This window comes from Sorex fumeus, unplaced genomic scaffold, assembly GCF_029834395.1.
Source record: "Sorex fumeus unplaced genomic scaffold, SorFum_2.1 ptg000003l, whole genome shotgun sequence".
Classification (NCBI taxonomy): Eukaryota; Metazoa; Chordata; class Mammalia; order Eulipotyphla; family Soricidae; genus Sorex; species Sorex fumeus.
This window is the reverse complement of record NW_026606060.1, coordinates 58,656,676-58,677,492: the sequence shown is the minus strand read 5'-3', so window position 1 is coordinate 58,677,492 and position 20,817 is coordinate 58,656,676. Positions and strand designations below refer to the sequence as shown.

Genomic DNA, 20,817 nt, shown 5'->3' with positions numbered 1-20,817 from the left:
TCAAAACTTGAAGAATTTGGACTATGGTATTCTAATTTGAAATCTAAGGAAGAATTTTACTCTGCATAGTAATTTGAAGATGTTAATTAAAAAAAAATCTCTTGGAACACTGTATTTCTTGAAGATGCAGTGGATTTTGTACAGTAGGATTATAATTTTCCCTAGTGCTTTGGTTAGTGAAATGCCTGTGCTGTGGTTTCTTATAAAAATAGTTATATGATGACCATCATTTCTCCTTGTGTGTTACCATTACTTTGCAGATTCCCCCTTACCTCTGGAGCAGCTGACTGCTGAGGTCCTGGGAATTACCTGCTTGGTCTTGCTGTCTACACTAGTGAAAACCATAATCCTTTTTTCCTGTAAGAATATTTTAAGGTGTCTGGGGTATGTCTCAATGGGCAGGAGACAGGAGCAGCCCCTGAGCAGAATCATGTCTGCTGCCAAAACAAAACTTAAAAATACAACTGAAAATTTTCAGGGAAAATATTCAATTTAATAATGATCAACTCCTATATACATTTATAATATCATGAAAAAGAACTTATATATGAATTTAAACATATGATTATTCTAAATATAGTAAAAGTATATGTATAAATGCACGTTCATTCAATTTATGTAAATTATCATCACATATTTTATTATAATTTATATTTGTATTAAAATTATAGTCATAGAGCAACTGTAAAGATGTCATATATTAATTTATTTTATAAATTAAAAACCTAGTGCAAGAATTAAATGTCTCATTGAGAAATATATATTTCCTTTGATATATTTTTAAAAAATGTTAATGAAATACTATGAAGTGTCATATTCTTCTCCTATGCATATGAAATAGTCTGCCAAGTCTTCAATATTGTTATTTCATGGTAAAATAAGTTTTATTATGGTTATTTTAACCTAAAACAATTTAATTGATCTCAAATTGTGAGGCCAAAGTGGAATCATGACAGGCTCCATTTTAAGACAGAAATTCGGCAGGCCTAAATTTTGGTTTCCCCTTTCAGAAAGTCCTAACTTCTCAGAAATCAATATCATCCTGGGGAGATAAACAGACCCTGGCAACAGCCTATCAGAATAGGGGGGCATGGACAGTGGTTCCCAGCCAAGTAGGGGTGGCCAAGAGAGTGAAGTCATAGGACAGTGCTGGGACAAGAATTGGAAACATATTGTCAGTTCCTGGAAAAATGCTGTTATGTAACCAAACTTATGTAAATAAGGTGCTCAGAAATCAAAATCAGAGTCGGGGTCCTTGTCAACACTCCACTGTGTTGGATGAGACTCCGACCCTAGCTCCAACTAGCAATAGAGTGCCTTGCATTTGCATCCTCCTGTCTGCTCTGGTCAATATGCAAGCAAAACTTCATTCCTGGCACATCACAAAATTAAAAACTATATTTATCAAATATAGTTATTATTCAAAATATTTTTTTTGTGGGAGCACCAGGACCAATGATCACTAGCTGCCCTACTGCCAAAATATTATGCTTCTGAAATATCTTGATGTGGATTCTGCATGTAAGGCAAGCAGGCTGCCCAACTTTTGCCACTCACGGCAGAAGCCCTTTTTAAAAATAAATTTTTACAGATTTACTTTCCATTTTTCTAGATACTGAAATTGAAATACCAGAGTCGAATAATGCATCACTAGTGACATGGACTCAGAAAGGTATATAATGCTCTTTAAAATTCTAATAATATTACAATTTATGTTTTTTTCTTTTTTTCCCATGAAAGATTTTACAATATTAAGGAAAAGATCTCTCATTTTGATACAAGTATCTATAGACTAGTGTCAATTGATTATTTTGAATTTATAATGAGAATATATAGAGTATTATACAGAATATTTTATATATTTATACTTTATAATAAAATCGTGCTTTAGGATACTAAAAATCCTTATTGGAAATGTAAATAATTTTTTGAACTTCGTTACCTCAAATACGGAGGGAGCTGTGACTTCATTTTTTCAAGTTTTAAACTATTTTCCACTCAAACAAAATACTTGTATTGTTTTCCTTAGGGCTGAAGCGTTAGTCCAGCGGGTAGGACATTTGCCTTGCACACGGCTGACCTGGCAGACCCGGGTTTGATTCCTCCGTCCCTCTCAGAGAGCCTGGCAAGCTACCTAGAGAGATTAACTCGCCAGCATGGCAAAGACTGGCAAGCTACCCGCGATGTATTCAATATACCAAACACGATAACAACGAGTCTCACAATGGAGATGTTACTGGGCCCACTCGAGCAAATCGATGAACAATGGGAGGACAGTGCTACAGTGCTAGTAAAATTAATTTAAACTTTCTGCTCGTCTCTCTCTGTCCATATTCTTCTTAGAATTAGTATCCTCCCTCAATAATACTATTTTGCTTTGCACACAATTTTATTGCATATTATGCTAACCTTTAACAATACAAAAATTGTGAACTAAGAAACTGTTATTGTGATGTATTTGAATTAATTTATATATATAGGATTTCCTTAATTTCCTTCTAGCTACCCAGAATCTAAGGCAGAATAATTCTTCCACGATTAATGAAACAAGGATCCAGAAAGGTATATACAGCTTTTTGTAGTTTTGATAATACATTTTATAGTTTGTATATTTAGACTAAGTAGAAAAGCTAACCACATTAAGAGGAAACATAGTTAAAATTAAGGATGAACATTCATAAAAATAATTGGTATGCAAAAGCATATAAAGAGTAACATATTTGTTATTTTTTTTACAAATTTTGGTTCAAATATCTTACTGCTAAAAGTGGTGGTGAAATAAATTATTAAACCTTGGAAATTGTTTATTTGTGGTTAATGTAGATACATAGAGTGGAAATTTTGAGTGAGGTATTTGTCTTATATTGACATGTAAATTAAGGGATGAGAAACTGACCCTTACTGGGAGTGTTTGCATGAGACTTGTACATTGTATGTGTCACATCTTGACAGTGCACAGTAATATACAGACATGTTTTTACCTATGCACATGTGGCAGATCCATTTGGTATTCATAATTCAACTTTTCTATTACTAGCTCAGGATAACTCTCTGATGTCTCATTGTGCTCATTGTCCTCCTGAGGGATTTACATATTCCAACAATTGCTATTATACAAAGCATGAAAAAATGTCATGGATTGAGAGTGTGATGGCCTGTGCTACTCACCAGTCTAACCTGCTTTATATAGAAAGCGAAGAAGAAATGGTAAGAGTTTAATGTTTCAACCACTTTGCAAAAGACATTTCAGTTAATACTTATTCATTTTTGCATATTTTATTGTATATTTTATAAACTCCACAGATTGACTTTAATATTTCAATCATGCAATTTTCTTTCATGTCATAATGCACGTTTATTATTCTTACTTTTTTCTAGAAAGACCTGTTTTTCACAAATGCTGTTAAGTTTTTTTCTTCCATTTAAGCTAATTAATGATTATAATATTTCTCATATAACTTTTATTTATAGTCATTTAAGTGAATTTAATCTGTTTTAAATGAATCAAGTGTTATTGTGTGCTCTTGAGTGCAATAAGAAATAAGCACATTTTTCAGTCTGCCAGTGACATAAGAAAACTCAATGTTTCAAAGAAGGCAGTTTTGTCCCTCACTCTGTTATCGTCAAAAGTCAAATAAGAATCTTGCGTAGTGAAAGCAAAGTATGAGCAAAATTATGTACTTATAAACATTATAGAAAAATAGATTTTATAAAATGAATAAAAATTTAAAAAACACCAAGTCGGTAAAATATAGATTTCTTTTACCACCTGCTGTCAGATTTTCTTCCTTTCCCACCTTTTCAGACAACCATAGTTTTCTCATCATTACCAAATACTTTGTCTTTTCATTGTGCTTTCTCTGTGCACCATTTTCTCCCTAATTTGGACATATGTAAAATCTTCTTTGTCTTTTTCCTTCAGATATTTCATATACATAATTCCATGAAATTCATTTTATTTTGTTTGTAAATATTAAAGTTCCTATTTTTAAAATAGCTACGCTGCATGCAATTGGATAAGTGTATCACATCTAAGTTACCTGGTCATGTTTGTGGTACACTTCACTTCAGTTGCTCATTTTTAGCAATGAAAGGGTCAGCCTGGAGGCCTCTGTACACTGGATAGTCCTTCCACAGAACCTAAGTAGTATCACACCCTCAGACTCTCCCCATGATCTGGCCAATCTATTGGCTGAGCATATTTGGGAGGGGCCTTCGGGATTCCTGAACACATTTTGGGATTGCTCCACCAAAAGTAAACAACAAACTCAAACATTTTTATTGGAACAATGTTGATTTATACGACTTTATATTTGACTTATAAATGACACTACATAGGACGTTATTATATGACTTATTCCAAAAGTTTATACACATTTGGAATACAGTATTATCATATCACACCCATCACAAACAGGCCAATACATGTCCAGAACAATTCATTAGACCATTTTCAACAACTCCCTCCCATGGAGTCATCTAAAATTTCATTATTCTTCTCTAGAAGGTATTTCTGTTCATATATAATTCGAATTATATATATAAAGATCTGTTATTTTTTCACTTACTGTTAGTAACAGTTGCTTCAGTGTTGGGATGTTATATGAATTTACATATCATATATACATTTTTTGAAAAAATATCCAAATTTTCCAAAAATAAAAAACCAAATACGTGCCCATATTAAATTCATTGCTACAACTCTAATATAGATTATTCAAAGTTCAACAAGTTCAACTTATTCAACTCTAATATAGATTATTCAAAAGTAGGGCGTTCGCCTTACAAGCGGCCAACATAGCCGACCCAAGTTCGATTCCTCCGCCCCTCTCGGAGAGCCCGGCAAGCTACCGAGAGTATTCGATATGCCAGACACAGTAACAACAAAGTCTCCAATGGAGACGTTACTGGGCCCGCTCGAGCAAATCGACGATCAACGGGAGGGCCTTTACCTTTTACCTTTTAAATATTTACTGATATGGAAATATGCACAGGCATATTCATTTCATTGTGTTTGTATTTAGCGTGTTTCTCAAAATAATCTTCTCACTTTTAAACAATGATTTTTTATTAACTATGTCTATAATATGTGTATTTACTATTCCTAGGTAGCACTGTAGCACTGTCCTCCCGTTGTTCATCGATTTGCTTGAGCTGGCGTCATTAACCTCTCCATTCTGAGACCTGTTGTTACTGTTTTTGGCATATCTAGTAACATTTTATTTTATCATATATATATATTATGATGTTGGAGGTTAAATTCATGACTTAATATTTATGAACAATGGTATTAGACTGAGCTATGTCCTGGATGATATCATTTTCTAAAAAATAACAAGTTGGTAATGATCTTGTCAAATGCCTTCACAGCATTATAGATAGCAATATACGATCTTTGTGATTTTGATTATTGATAGAACTTATAAAGAAGTGTAAAATATGTAATATACATTATAAATGATAGGATAATCACAATAATTTTCAGAACTAGAGATGACCACAGAGGCACTATGAACAGTAATATGGCCAAAAATTTGTGTAAGTTGAATCTCCCTTGAGTTTCTGGAAGAAACTTACTGGACAATGATGATCTTTCAAAAACACTGTTTAATTTAAAAGATGATATTTTGTTGAGAACTTTTACATCTCTATACATCAGAAATACTGCTTTTTTGTGGTATACTAGTCTTTTTTTTACATCATCAGGGTAATGATGGTCTTAAAAAATTACTTGGAATCATTCTTTTCTTCTTTGAAGAATTTATCAATCTATTTATTTTTAATTTGAAGAATCTGGTGGAGTGGCACAAGTTAGTTTTTGAAGATTTAAGCATTTGGTAAAATTTACTAGTCAAATTTAGAATGTATAAAGGAGAGTGGCTTCCCTCAGTCCCCTCTTACATGGGTTGGAGTTGGAAGTTGGCAAGTCTAGGTCCTCTCCTGTCGTCTTCTGTTTGGGTGGTGGAGATTAGACACCTTATCCTGTGTTGTTCCATAACTGTGCAGGCAATGTTTTTTGTTTCTCTTTCAGGATCCTTAACTTTTACATCAGAATTTTAACTAATAATGTTAGTAGCAGAGACTGACAAAGAGAAACAGGTCTATGACATCTTGTACAGATTGCTGAACTCCAGTACAGAGGGATTCTTCTTTGCTTTCCCTTGGGAAAAATGGGAGCAATTGGTTTAGATATAAGGGTAAGGTATGGCTTTATGGCCTTACAGGAAACAATCCTGGTTTGATCCCTGGGACCACATATGTCCCCCAGGTACCTCAAGGAGTGATCTCTGAGCAAGCTGGGTGTAGTTCAAAAACAAAGAAAGAAAAGAATAGAATCAGGGAAGGAATTTGCATTTTGGGCATCCAGTTATTATTTATTTTCTCACTGCCAATCCTTTATGAAATCTTATGTTAGTTTCTTTATAAAATCAAACTCTGAGTAAAACTATAAAACCTAAGGTGAATTTGTGTCTGTATCTGGAGAAATGTCTGCTGCTTTACAAGTCAGTGCCTTAAACTCTCTCACCTGACTTGAATTCTCATTACTTTTTACTTGTTTATCTATTATGTGCTTTCTACTTGATTTGACTAGTATTTCTCATATTCAACTTAATAAATATGATAATAATAGATGTTTTATTTTGTTCCCAATTTTAATGAAAAACCTTACATTCAAGAAAAAAATGGGGCCAGGAAGATAGTACTGGGATTTCAGATAAGTAATGCATGTGTACACTCGGGGTTCAAACACAGAGTTAACCCAGCATTGAAGGGTTCAGCCTGGAGGTCTCTGGGCACTTGCTCATCCTTGGTCCCATAGAATCTGAGCAACGTAACAGCCACAGGCTCTCCCTCTGATCTTCCAAATCTAATTGGCTGAGAATATTTGGAAGGGGCCTTCGGGATTCCTGTCCACATGTTGGGATGCCCTCACCAAAACTAAGTAACAAAATAAAACATTTTTATTGTGACAACGTTAATTTATATGACATATTTGACTTATAAATAACATTATATCTGACAATATATACAAGATTATAATAGACAGTATTCAAAACTTTTATACACATTTGGAATACGGTACTGCCATACCACACCCACCACCACCAGGCCATATATGTCCAGCACAATCCACTAGATCATTCTCACCAAATCCCTCCCATGTGGTGACCTAAATTTTCATTATTCTTCTGTAGAAAGCCTTTCTGTTCATATATGATTTTATTATAAATATATGTATTTCCATTATTTTTCTCTTTTAGCAATGGTCGCTTCAGTGTTGGGATATTAATTCAATTTACATATTGTATGTACATTTGGAAAATTATAACTTTCAAAAAAATAAACATATACCCATATAAAATTCATTTTTACAACTCTAATATAGATTATTCAAAGTGTTTAATCATATGGAATTTTTCACAGTCATATTCATTTAATTGTATTTGTGTTTAGTGTGTTTCTCAAGAAAAATCTTTCCATTTTTAAACACTGAGTATGACATTAGCTATGTATGTATTTTTAATATTCCTAGATACATCCTAAGTACATCATTGGAAGTGTGTTTAAATGAATATAAATCATACCAGCATTGTTCGAAGCCCCTTTGATATGCATTTAATTGATGGAAATCTCTTCAGAGATATTTCTTGAACCGAGGGTTTTTTTTGACCTACTTCACCGATACGCCTTTGTTTGAGAATCTTTCAGAACAGAAAGCTATTACTATTCCATTTATTTTCTGGCAGCTAGGGGTATAGCTCAGAGGATTAGCGCGTTTTCTTTGCACACAGGAATTCTAGGTTTTGTTCTTGGCACCACTGGAGACTGCCCCCAAACAGACTCTTTCCTGCGGGACAGGAGTGTGAGCATGAGGACCATACACTGCCACCACCACTTCCCACGTCACTGCCTAGTGGCCCTGCTGCCCAGGCTTGCAGTCTGACCCCTGTTTCTAAAATTGATTTTTCTATGTTCTTAGCTACTGTTCCTCCTAACTCACTCCAGTCTCCTTTGTTTCATGCTTTATAATTTAACCACATAAAATGTAACGTTGCTCTGATATTTAATATCTGTAAAAAATCCTGATATTTTTCTTAGTACTTCTTTCAGTGTCCAGTCATGTGCTCATAAAGTAGGTCAGAGGATCCGTGTTTAACACTGCTGTAGATGAAATAGCTAAATTATTCGGAGCTGGCTAGATGGTACAGCCTGTATGGCTCTTCCCTGGCATGTCACTGACCCATCATCAATCCCCAGTACCCAATATGGTCCCATAGGATTGATCCATCAATGCAGAGCTAGGAGCGAGCCTTAAATCAAAAATAAGGAAAAACTAAGTGGCTAGAGTTGAGCTCAAATTTGTTCTAATGTTTGACATTCTCTTACCTTTCAGTCCAACGCATATAAATTGTCTGTTCTATGGAGGGATGGCACAGCAGGTAGGGCACTTGCCTTGCATGTGGCCGACCCGGGTTCTATTCCTCAGCCCCTCTCAGAGAGCCCAGCAAGCTACCGAGAGTATTCCAAGCTCTCAGCAGAGCCTAGCAAGCTCCCAGTGGTATATTTGATATGCCAAAAACAGTAACAACAAGTCTCACAATGGAGACGTTACTGATGCCTGCTCAAGTGGATCGATGAACAACGGGAGGACAGTGCGACAGTGCTATATCTCTTCTATCAATATTTCATTTTATTTTGTGTGTGTGTGTGTATATATATATATATATATATATATATATATATATATAGAAAGAGAGAGAGAGTGATGTTTGGGATTGAATCCACGACTTCATATTTACAAAACAAGGACCCTACAACTGAACTATATTCCAGGATGTCACCATTTTTCAAAAATTAACAAATTGGTAATGATTTTGTCTAATGCCTTCACAATATTATTGATAGTAATGGATCTTTTTTGTCTTTTTGTTCATTGATAGCACTTATAAAGAAGCGTGAAATTTATAATATACATTATAAATTATAGGATACTACAATAAATATTATAGAAATGCAAAGGTTCACAGAGGCCACTATAAACAACTATATGGAAAAATTTTGTGTAGGTTGAATTTCCTGTGACTTTTTGGAGGAAACTTACTTGCCAATGATATGTGATCTTTCAAAAATACTGTTGCATTTGAAAGATAGTTTTTTGTTGAGAACTTTTATGTCTCTATATATCAGAAATGTTGTTTTTTTTTCTTTTTGAGGGTTATCCTAGTCTTTTTTGTTTTCATTATCACGGTAATGATGGCCTTATAAAATTACTTGGAATCATTTCCCCTCATTCTTTGTTTAATTTATTTGTCAATCTATTTTTTAATGTAGTATAGCACAGCGGGTAGGGCGTTCGCCTTACAAGCGGCCAACATGGCCGACCCGAGTTCGATTCCTCTGCCCCTCTCGGAGAGCCCGGCAAGCTACCGAGAGTATTCGATATGCCAGACATAGTAACAACAAAGTCTCCAATGGAGACGTTACTGGGCCCGCTCGAGCAAATCGACGATCAACGGGAGGGCCTTTACCTTACTTTACCTTACTGCTATCTAGTCAATTATTAAATAAGCTGACTGATTTGAGCATCCACTCCAAGATCTATTTTTTTATTTGAAGTGTGAGGCAGGTAAAATAGGCACAAGTTTGTTTTTTGAAAATTTAAGCATTGGTAAAATTCACTGGTGAAAATTGAGATTTATAAATGAGAGTGGCTGCGATATTGATATTTAAAGGATATTTATTAAGAATATCCCTTTAACTACTTTTGACCATCAGATCTTATCCAGCATGATCACTCCCATCTGCTATTATCATACTGGTTTCTGATCTATCTTATCTACCCTCAGTTCCATACACACTTTTGTTTAGTTGAGACAGAGAAGGGAGAGAGGAAAAAAGGAGAGAGACAGAGAGAGAAAGAGGGAGGGAGGGAGAGAAAGAGAGTGCCTGCCATAAGCAGGCAGGGTATGGGGGGATGATGGGAGGGAACCTGGGGACACCTGGTACTGGGAAATATACATGAGTGGAGGGATGGGTGTTGGAACGCTGTATGACTGAAATCAATCATGAACAGCTTTCTAAGGGTCTATCTCACAGTGGTCCAATAAAAATATTAAAGGAGAGACAGACAGACAGACAGACATACAGATAGAGACAGACAGGGAGAGAGAGAGAGAGAGAGAGAGGGAGAGGGAGAGAGAGAGAGAGAGAGAGAATGGCTGCCCTGAGACACCTCTGATGTAGTTTGGTGTTGGGAAGCAGCAAGTCTTGGTCTTCTGTTGGGGATCTATAGTCGTGTTTTTCCTTAACCTTTTTTCATAACTCTTGAGAAAAAATTTTTTCTTTCTCTTTCAGAGTCCTTTATCTTTTACATTAGAATTTTAGTTAATAATGTTATTGGCAGGGACTAACAAAGAGAAATAAGTCTTTGAGGGCTTGAACAGATTCTTGGATTCTTTCAGTAAAGAGGATTTGTTCTTTGCTTTATCTTGCTAGGGAGAACAGGAGGTTTAGAGATAGTACAGGGGTTAAGGGATGACCTTATGACCTTGAGGAAACTAACCATAGTTTGATCGTTGGTAGCACATATGTTCAGGAGTGATCCCTGAGCACAACTAGTTGTAGCCCCCAAACAAATAATTGTGGACATCTAGTTATTATTTATTTATTCACTGCCAACCCCTTATAAAATCTATTGTTAGTTTCCTTATAAAATCAATCTTGAGTAAAACTGTAAAAGTTATAATTAATTTGTGTCAAGATCTGGGGAAATGAAAGTCAAAGTAGCTGGAAATATAATATCTAGTGTGTTATTTCTGTCAACATGAATAAATTATGTGCACCTCATTTTCCTTTTAAATAAGAAACAGACCAAAACTGCTAATTTTTTACATCTAGGAATTTAAATCAAAAGCAAATTAGCCATAAAATTTTAGGCAATATGAAAAGCATTAATAATCTCTGTTTCTGTCAAAGTGAAATCTAGCACTGCTTTTTCAATTTTTAATGAAGAATCCTTTGACAAAACAACTACTTGCATCTTTAAAATAATAAAATTTATCATCATAAACATTGTATATTTCTGGGATAGAAATTTTTGGCGTCCATATTTCCTCCGATTTGGGTTGATATATTTCGTGACAGCAGACACCATCCATGGATGTCAATAAATGGTTCAACTTTCAAGCAATTGTAAGTTTTTTATTTGCTTTATCTATTTTAAATATATATAGAAAATATAAAATTTCATAATAATCTTAATTAACATGTTAAATTATAGCATTAAGAAAATATTGTTTTTAAATGAATTTTTATGTAAATATTAAATACAGAGTGGTTAGTTGACCTCACTTCAAAATATTTGAATATTTCCTTGTCTCATATTTAACATAATAATTTATTCCTTTTACACTCCTTTCACAAAAATAGTTACTGTTTAGTGATTCTTCTTCTAAAAACTAAAAACATATTTATGATTATTCTCATTAGCACTGTAGCACAGTTATCCCGTTGTTCATCGATTTGCTAGAGCCGGCACCAGTAACGACTCCATTGTGAGACTTGTTACTGTTTCTGGCATACCGAATAAGCCATGGATAAGTTGCCAAGCTCTGCCTTGCCCGCAGAATGCTCTCAGTAGTTTGCCGGGCTCTCCCAGAGGGACAGATGAATCCAACCCAGGTCAGCCGCATAGAAGGCAAATGCCCTACTCACTGTGCTATCGCTCCAGTCCCATTATTCTCATTACAGGATTAAAATAAATAAATTTGAGAGCATAATTGTACTCTATTAATCTCTTATTGTTTTTTAACGAATATTTCATATAAATATTAAAGTATGGAGTGGTTAGCCTTCTGAACCCAAATTTTTTGAAAATTATCTTTTCCACCTTCAATATATTAGTTTATTCCTTTACACAGAAAATGTTACTGACTAGTGAGTTTCTCGCTAAAAAGTGCGAACATATTTATGTATTTTTTTCCATTACAGGATTAAAGAAGCTTCAGGTGGAGAACATAACTGTGTTACATTACTCTTATCTAACCTCAATGCAGATATTTGCAATAATCTATATTCATATTATTGCAAGCATAAACTTTAGAATTAGTATAGCTATATATGGATTTTATTGAATAAATTGATAATCTTAAAGAGAATAGCTTATTTTTCATCTAATAATGACCTTACCAAATAAAACTGAAATGTACAAAAATAAAGTTTTAGTAATTACTGTAAAGTTTCTATATGTACCTTTCTTATTTCAGGGAAATTATTTCTATATTTCATCCCAAGTATGAGCTTTATTGAATTTTTGTCATACTTATATTAAAGTTATTCACATTTTTCTTCAATAGAATAATATTCCAATTTTTCTACCAGATTCTATTAAGAATGGTGGTAATTTTTATTTTTTTTGTTTAGATTGGAATAACAACTATTTTCCGTTTCATGTTTGTAAAATAATTTTAAAATAATCCTGCATTTCTAAAATAAATCTACAGTGAGTGGATGTGCTATTTTTGGTTTTAAAATCAGTGTGTATCTATATTTATATTGAGATGCTTTCTTAACCCAATATCACAAAGATATTAAAATAAGTTTTTATTTATAACTGCATTTCATTTCATTTCATCATCCTGTTATTCGTCGATTGCCTCGAGCAGGCCCCAGTAACGTCTCTTTCATCCTAGCCCTGAGATTATATTCACGGCTCTTTAGGAGAATGAGACCCATCATTGTTACTGGTATTTGGCATATTTGGTACGCCACGGGGAGTTTGCCAGACTCTGCCCTGTGGACAGGCTACATTCGATAGCCTGCAAGTTTGTCCAAAGTAGGAATGAGATAATAAGAATTCATAAAAAAAAAGTTTTGATAAGATGTCACACGGCCGCGAATGCGGCCGCGCGGTTCCGGGATCTGGATTTTATAGTCTCTGAGTCTTGACCGTTGATGGGATTACACAGCGCCAGGGGGCCAGGTGGTGGGTGTGACCCCCGCCTACTGGAATTTGGAGGATCTGGATGGAAGATGCTCAACTCCAATCCGAGTAGGCTTGGAGGTCTCGGCCCCGGAACCCGCGTGGCTTTGTTCCTCTGCCAGTACCTTCATGTGTGCGGAAAGTTGTCTCAGCATGGTGGTGGCTGGTCCTGAAGGTCTTCGGCTGCCGGAGCCCCAGTCGGGGCAGGGAGGAAAGCTCAACCCGCTCCCCTCCAAGGGGTCCTGGCAAGGAACACCCAGGCGCGGGGGCAGAAGACTGCACTGTTCTCGTCCGGGATCTGGATTTTATAGTCTCTGAGTCTTGGCCGCTGATGGGATTACACGGCGCCAGGGAGCCAGGTGGTGGATGTGACCCCCGCCTACTGGAATTTGGAGGATCTGGATGGAAGATGCTCGACTCCAATCCGAGTAGGCTTGGAGGTCTCGGCCCCGGAACCCGCGTGGCTTTGTTCCTCTGCCAGTACCTTCATGTGTGAGGAAAGTGGTCTCAGCATGGTGGTGGCTGGTCCTGGAGGTCTTCGGCTGCCGGAGCCCCGGTCGGGGCAGGGAGGAAAGCTCAACCCGCTCCCCTCCAAGGGGTCCCGGCGAGGAACACCCAGGCGCGGGGGCAGAAGACTGCATCGTTCTCGTCCTTAACTGCATACTTAAGTTTTATCAAAGCTACATAAGGAAGCATTTGCTTATTGTATGACCTGATAGTAATTGTATGATAGGACTCATACACACACACACACACACACACGCACTCACACACACATGCACCCAAGTTATATCATTGAAATATCGACATATAGACACCTGCATCTATATCATATATATATATATATGACTGTGCCTATATCATATATATGTCTACATCATTGAAGGATATTCACATATATGTGTGTGTATATATAAATACATATGTATACATATATCACTTGTATCATTTGTTATCTCATTGATCATTGATTTGCTACAGCAGGTGCCAGTAACATCTTCATTGGTCCTTGTTGCATGCTAGTGTAGCCCAGTGGTGTCTGCTCACACCAGGAACATTAAGAGTATTAATTAAACCATTGTTCAGGGTCTTGACAAAGAAGTCCCACCATCTTGTAGGTGGGTGGCCAGATATTCTTTAGACGTCCCGTGGAATCCAGTTGGTAATGGCTCTAGTCCAGTGTTCATCTCCAAATAACATTACCTGTCTGTTCCATCTGTGTTTTGACACTTTGGCAAACGAGGCAGCATCCCTGATCCTCATGGCTGACAGAGGACAGAACTCCGAATTCCTTCTCTCACTTGAGTGAAGTGATAGAAATATATATATACACAATATATTATATATACATATATATACCAGATATTGAAGTACTTCAAAAGTGCTCAGGGACACTGAAGAGTGCTTCTTCCTGGCAATGATCTGGGAAACATATAAGGTGCTGTAGATCAAGCAGGATCCAACTGCAAGGAAAATAGCCCTTACCATGTATATTTTAATTGTTTGTTTTGGTGTCACATGGATAGTGCTAAGGACTTCTCCTGTGTCTATTTGTTGTACTGAGTCTTTATAATTTTCATTTTCTTGGATTTTTCGGTTTCTTTAGAGATCAAAGTGTTTTATTAATTTTTCATTATTATCTGTTTATGTGTGCAAAATTATCACAATTAAAAATGAAAGAATTTTGTCTCTCCAATTTTCTCAACAGTTATTTTTTGTTTTTATTTATCTTTATTTTTTATTATTCTTTATTTTTTCTTTATTAAGAAAACACCTTGGCGCCCGTTCCTCTCTGGAAAGAAAGATGGCGGCCGCACGGGAGCCTTGTGGAAAGCGGGTTTGAGCCGGGCTCGGGGGGGGGGGAGCAGCGGGGACCTCATGGGAAGGGGGGCTTTGTGGGCCGTCCCCCACGCCCCACCGGGGTCGCCAGCTGCCCCCCACGAGCGGCTCTCCGGCACGGCCACGGCCCCGGAGGCACAAGGACTTAGCACAGAGAACCAGCCGCTTGGAGCAGAAAAGCAAATGGACTTGTGTTGATCCGCGCCACCAAGCCTGCCCGGAGGGGGAAGGGCGTTGACCAGCCCGCCCGTTCCTCTCTGGAAAGAAAGATGGCGGCCGCACGGGAGCCTTGTGGAAAGCGGGTTTGAGCCGGGCTCGGGGGGGGAGCAGCGGGGACCTCATGGGAAGGGGGGCTTTGTGGGCCGTCCCCCACGCCCCACCGGGGTCGCCAGCTGCCCCCCACGAGCGGCTCTCCGGCACGGCCACGGCCCCGGAGGCACAAGGACTTAGCACAGAGAACCAGCCGCTTGGAGCAGAAAAGCAAATGGACTTGTGTTGATCCGCGCCACCAAGCCTGCCCGGAGGGGGAAGGGCGTTGACCAGCCCGCCCGTTCCTCTCTGGAAAGAAAGATGGCGGCCGCACGGGAGCCTTGTGGAAAGCGGGTTTGAGCCGGGCTCGGGGGGGGGGGAGCAGCGAGGACCTCATGGGAAGGGGGGCTTTGTGGGCCGTCCCCCACGCCCCACCGGGGTCGCCAGCTGCCCCCCACGAGCGGCTCTCCGGCACGGCCACGGCCCCGGAGGCACAAGGACTTAGCACAGAGAACCAGCCGCTTGGAGCAGAAAAGCAAATGGACTTGTGTTGATCCGCGCCACCAAGCCTGCCCGGAGGGGGAAGGGCGTTGACCAGCCCGCCCGTTCCTCTCTGGAAAGAAAGATGGCGGCCGCACGGGAGCCTTGTGGAAAGCGGGTTTGAGCCGGGCTCGGGGGGGGAGCAGCGGGGACCTCATGGGAAGGGGGGCTTTGTGGGCCGTCCCCCACGCCCCACCGGGGTCGCCAGCTGCCCCCCACGAGCGGCTCTCCGGCACGGCCATGGCCCCGGAGGCACAAGGACTTAGCACAGAGAACCAGCCGCTTGGAGCAGAAAAGCAAATGGACTTGTGTTGATCCGCGCCACCAAGCCTGCCCGGAGGGGGAAGGGCGTTGACCAGCCCGCCCGTTCCTCTCTGGAAAGAAAGATGGCGGCCGCACGGGAGCCTTGTGGAAAGCGGGTTTGAGCCGGGCTCGGGGGGGGGGAGCAGCGAGGACCTCATGGGAAGGGGGGCTTTGTGGGCCGTCCCCCACGCCCCACCGGGGTCGCCAGCTGCCCCCCACGAGCGGCTCTCCGGCACGGCCACGGCCCCGGAGGCACAAGGACTTAGCACAGAGAACCAGCCGCTTGGAGCAGAAAAGCAAATGGACTTGTGTTGATCCGCGCCACCAAGCCTGCCCGGAGGGGGAAGGGCGTTGACCAGCCCGCCCGTTCCTCTCTGGAAAGAAAGATGGCGGCCGCACGGGAGCCTTGTGGAAAGCGGGTTTGAGCCGGGCTCGGGGGGGGGGGGAGCAGCGGGGACCTCATGGGAAGGGGGGCTTTGTGGGCCGTCCCCCACGCCCCACCGGGGTCGCCAGCTGCCCCCCACGAGCGGCTCTCCGGCACGGCCACGGCCCCGGAGGCACAAGGACTTAGCACAGAGAACCAGCCGCTTGGAGCAGAAAAGCAAATGGACTTGTGTTGATCCGCGCCACCAAGCCTGCCCGGAGGGGGAAGGGCGTTGACCAGCCCGCCCGTTCCTCTCTGGAAAGAAAGATGGCGGCCGCACGGGAGCCTTGTGGAAAGCGGGTTTGAGCCGGGCTCGGGGGGGGGGGGGAGCAGCGGGGACCTCATGGGAAGGGGGGCTTTGTGGGCCGTCCCCCACGCCCCACCAGGGTCGCCAGCTGCCCCCCACGAGCGGCTCTCCGGCACGGCCACGGCCCCGGAGGCACAAGGACTTAGCACAGAGAACCAGCCGCTTGGAGCAGAAAAGCAAATGGACTTGTGTTGATCCGCGCCACCAAGCCTGCCCGGAGGGGGAAGGGCGTTGACCAGCCCGCCCGTTCCTCTCTGGAAAGAAAGATGGCGGCCGCACGGGAGCCTTGTGGAAAGCGGGTTTGAGCCGGGCTCGGGGGGGGGGGAGCAGCGGGGACCTCATGGGAAGGGGGGCTTTGTGGGCCGTCCCCCACGCCCCACCGGGGTCGCCAGCTGCCCCCCACGAGCGGCTCTCCGGCACGGCCACGACTCCAGGACACAGAAACCAATCTCTTAACTAGCTAACTTTTAATAGAAATTCTTCCAGGGTCAATAAGTAAAATAGCAGAAATTCAAAACCGCGCGGCCGCGATAGCGGCCGCGCGACATCATTTTATTCTTAAACCAAGTTGTAGAAAGCAAATCATTTCACAACGCTGTTTCAGCATGTCTGATTGGGGGGGGGGGGGGTGGGTCGTAAACTCTTAACAATAATTGTGCATCTTTTATCGAAATAATCTATCTAGTCAAAGTAGATAGAGTATTAACTAGAACTCATCTACCTCACAAGAATTGGGAGGGGTGGGAGGTGGGGGTCTATTGGGGTTCGGGGCTAAAAATGAGTATCGGTAAAGGGAAATGTGTTCGGTATCTACATGACTGAGACCTAAACCCGAAAGCTCTGTAACTTTTCCCACAGTGATTCAATAAATAAATAAATTATAAAAAAAAAAAAAATTTATAAAAATAATAAAAAAAAAAAAAAAAAAAAGAAAAGAAAACACCTTGGCTCTAGTGGTCCTCTAACGCCATTCTGATGATGCCATATGTTTCTAATAATTATCAGTTTCTTCCTTTTACTTCCCTTGCTCCTTTTTTATTTCCAAATCTGGTACAGTTGAGCCACATCCAAGGTGTTCAAGAGCTGTTTCTGGCACTGTGTTTATGAATTACTCAAGGCAATGCTCAGGGGATCATATGTGGTTTTAAGGATAGAACCTGGGTCTGTCTGACTTTCATACAAGGACGTGCCTTGTGTCCTGGGCTTGCTTTCTGGTCCTTTACTTTCTGCTAAAAACAGTAACAACAAGTCTCACAATTTGTTGTGAGAAGTTACTTGTGCCCGCCCAAGCAAATCGATGAACAACGGGAGGACAGTGCTACAGTGCGACATTCCCCCTATTTCAGCCTTGGGGTTTTGTTTTGTAAATGCATCTCTCTCTCTCTCTCTCTCTCTCTCTCTCTCTCTCTCTATATATATATATATATATATATATATATATATATATATATATCCTTCTAGCTCTCTCTATTTCTTGAGCTCTTTTTACTTTTTGCTTTCTTACTCTGTCCTTTCTTCCTTCGTTCCCATTTATGTCTGCACAGAATAGACTTAATTTCATAATTTTCTTTCAATTCATATGTAATGTGAAAGTTCACTCTGTCCATTTACTAAATTGCTCTGTTAATTGGGATGTATTAGTGAATTTAAAGACAAGTAAGAATATTCATGAATTTAATTTTCACTGCTCTTTTAGGTAAACTCCTGTTAGAAAATTTTATGTAAATATTAGAATTTCCTAATTTTCTTTTTAATATGCCTTCTGTGATTGAGTAACCATTCTTAACTTTTCATTTATTTTATTTTTGTTTCTGTGTCAAACCTGGTGGTGTTCGGGGCTTTTCTTTGCTCTGTGCTCAGGGATCACTCCTAGCAGTGCTCAGGGGATCATACTAGATTATGCAAGTTTAAGGCAAGCTTCTCACCCTCTGAGTTATTGCTCTGGCCCCCTTCTATTTTTAATTTTATTTAATTAACTTAAAATGAACTTTGATGTCTACATTTCAGGTGGTTGATCTTGGCTAGTGTCTGTTGGAGGAAGACCACATTTCAGTAATTTTATAAGAATTATGAATGTATACTACATCTAAAATGTATGTGATCATAAAAGATTATCTTATTTGTGCATTTAATATATGCATAGTATATTATTATACGTTATGAATTGGTGTATTGCTTATGTGTATACTGTACAGATTTGTGTGTAAATAATATTCTATGCAGGTAGATCAAATTGTTTCATAAGCAGTGAAAATTGTTTAATTCAATATTTCTGATAATTTTTTTCTTACTTTTTGCAAAACTGTTATTTTATTATGCTCACAAGGCTCTCATAAACCACTGAAAATAAAATGCAACAGTACAGATCATTGTGAAACCATCATTTTTTTAACACTGATTCTAATGATTTCTGTTTTTGGTATATTCTTTCATGTTTTAAACTTTATTATTCTACATATTTATTAAATATGCCTCTGAAATAAAAATACATTTGCATGAACATTTTCATTGAATCTAAATTATTTTCCAACTAAATTTATTTTGAAAATAAATATTTTATTTCATAAGAACTATGAATATCATTATTTAGATTTGAAAAATGGTGATAGAATTAATTTGCAGATACATTAATTGAGGAGTACTGACGGCTGGTTCTTAAGGTGTTCAGGTCTGACCTTGTCTCTGCCGGGTGCTGTTCGCTTCTTTACTGATGAAATGATGTGTCGGATTTTGGAAGGGAGATGTTGGGAAAGACATATCCATCCTATGGAATTTGGTACATGGGCAGGTGGACATGGCTATTGAAGAGATCCAAGTAGAAGGATAACCAAGGATAACCAAGGATAACCAAGCTCTTTGAGGTTTCTTGGGAGTTCAATATGCTGCTCTGTCTAACGTTCATTGATTTAACGAAGGACTTTGATTCTGTTGAGACTGAAGTGGTCATCGAGGCCTTAGCCAAACAGGGCATTCAAAGTCAATAAATCAGGGTCCTCCATGAGCTGTATTGCGGGTTCACCACGAGGATTTCACCATTCTACAGAAATCACTTAAGGAAGTGATCAATGACATCAAGAGAGGTTTTCAGGAGGATGATAGCATTTCACCAAAACTCTTCAGTGCCACCCTCAAGAACATCATTTGACAACTGGAATGGGAAGGAATGGGAGTAAACATAGACGGTCGGCAACTATACCACCGCGCTTTGCTGATGACATCATTTTAATAAAACCAAATATTAGACAAGCGGCACAAATACTGGCCAACTTCCACCACGAGTTTGGAAAGGTCGGAGTACAGCTGAATCTCACGAAGACAATATTTATGAGAAATGGTCTCATGCCTGAGTTTCCATTCATTCTCAACGAATGAACATCTCCAAATGCAACAGTTATTTGTACCTAGGTCGAGAAATCAGCATCACGAATGACCTGGAACCTAAGTTGCGCAGGAGGAAGAGTGGCTTGGAACGCCTTCAAGAGCATAGAAGAAATAGCTACCAGGATGAAGAACCTCCGGTGACAAGCACATCTCTTTGATTTCACTGTTCTTCCGGCATTAACATACACCCCAGACACCTGGGCCCTAATAAAACAGGATGAGAACACTATTCAGGTCTCCCAAAGAGGAATCAAAAGAGCTATGCTTGAAGTACCATGCTTCACTCAAATGACAGAAAAAAATCTGGAGATCTGACCTCTGTTGATAGTCGAGAATCAGGGAAGCTGTCTCCTTTGCCACGGGGTCGACGATCAGATGGGCTGGACAGTTAGTGCAATTTGGAGACGACTGCTGGACTAGAGCCATTACCGACTGGATTCCACGGGATGTCATAAGAGTGTGCGACCGCCCACCTATGAGTTGGTCAGACTTCTTCATCAAGACCCTGAACGATCAGTTTGAGTCTCTTCATGTTCCTAGATCGAGCCGAAGCCATTGTGCTACACTAGCACGCTACAGGGACGAATGGAGTTGTTACTGGCGTCCGTTCAAGCAAATCGATAAGTAACGAGATGTCAAGTGATCAAGTGATTAATTACTCTTTAATAGTGAAGAAGAGTATTTCTTTGAACTTGGTTTTAGTTTCTCCACAACATCTAATTTTAGTATCACATTCATTATTTGCTAATTTAATCTTTAATTTTCCAAATATTCTTTTTTGGTCTCTAAATA

General features: G+C 39.6%; 1 non-coding gene across 1 annotated transcript; it reads right to left on the bottom strand.

Moving 5' to 3' along the window:
* Positions 1-1,439: 1,439 nt before the first annotated feature.
* Positions 1,440-1,573, bottom strand: LOC130029339 (U11 spliceosomal RNA). The gene has a single exon (XR_008793314.1). It is a non-coding gene; the product is annotated as a U11 spliceosomal RNA (small nuclear RNA).
* Between the last annotated feature and the right edge of the window lie 19,244 nt (positions 1,574-20,817).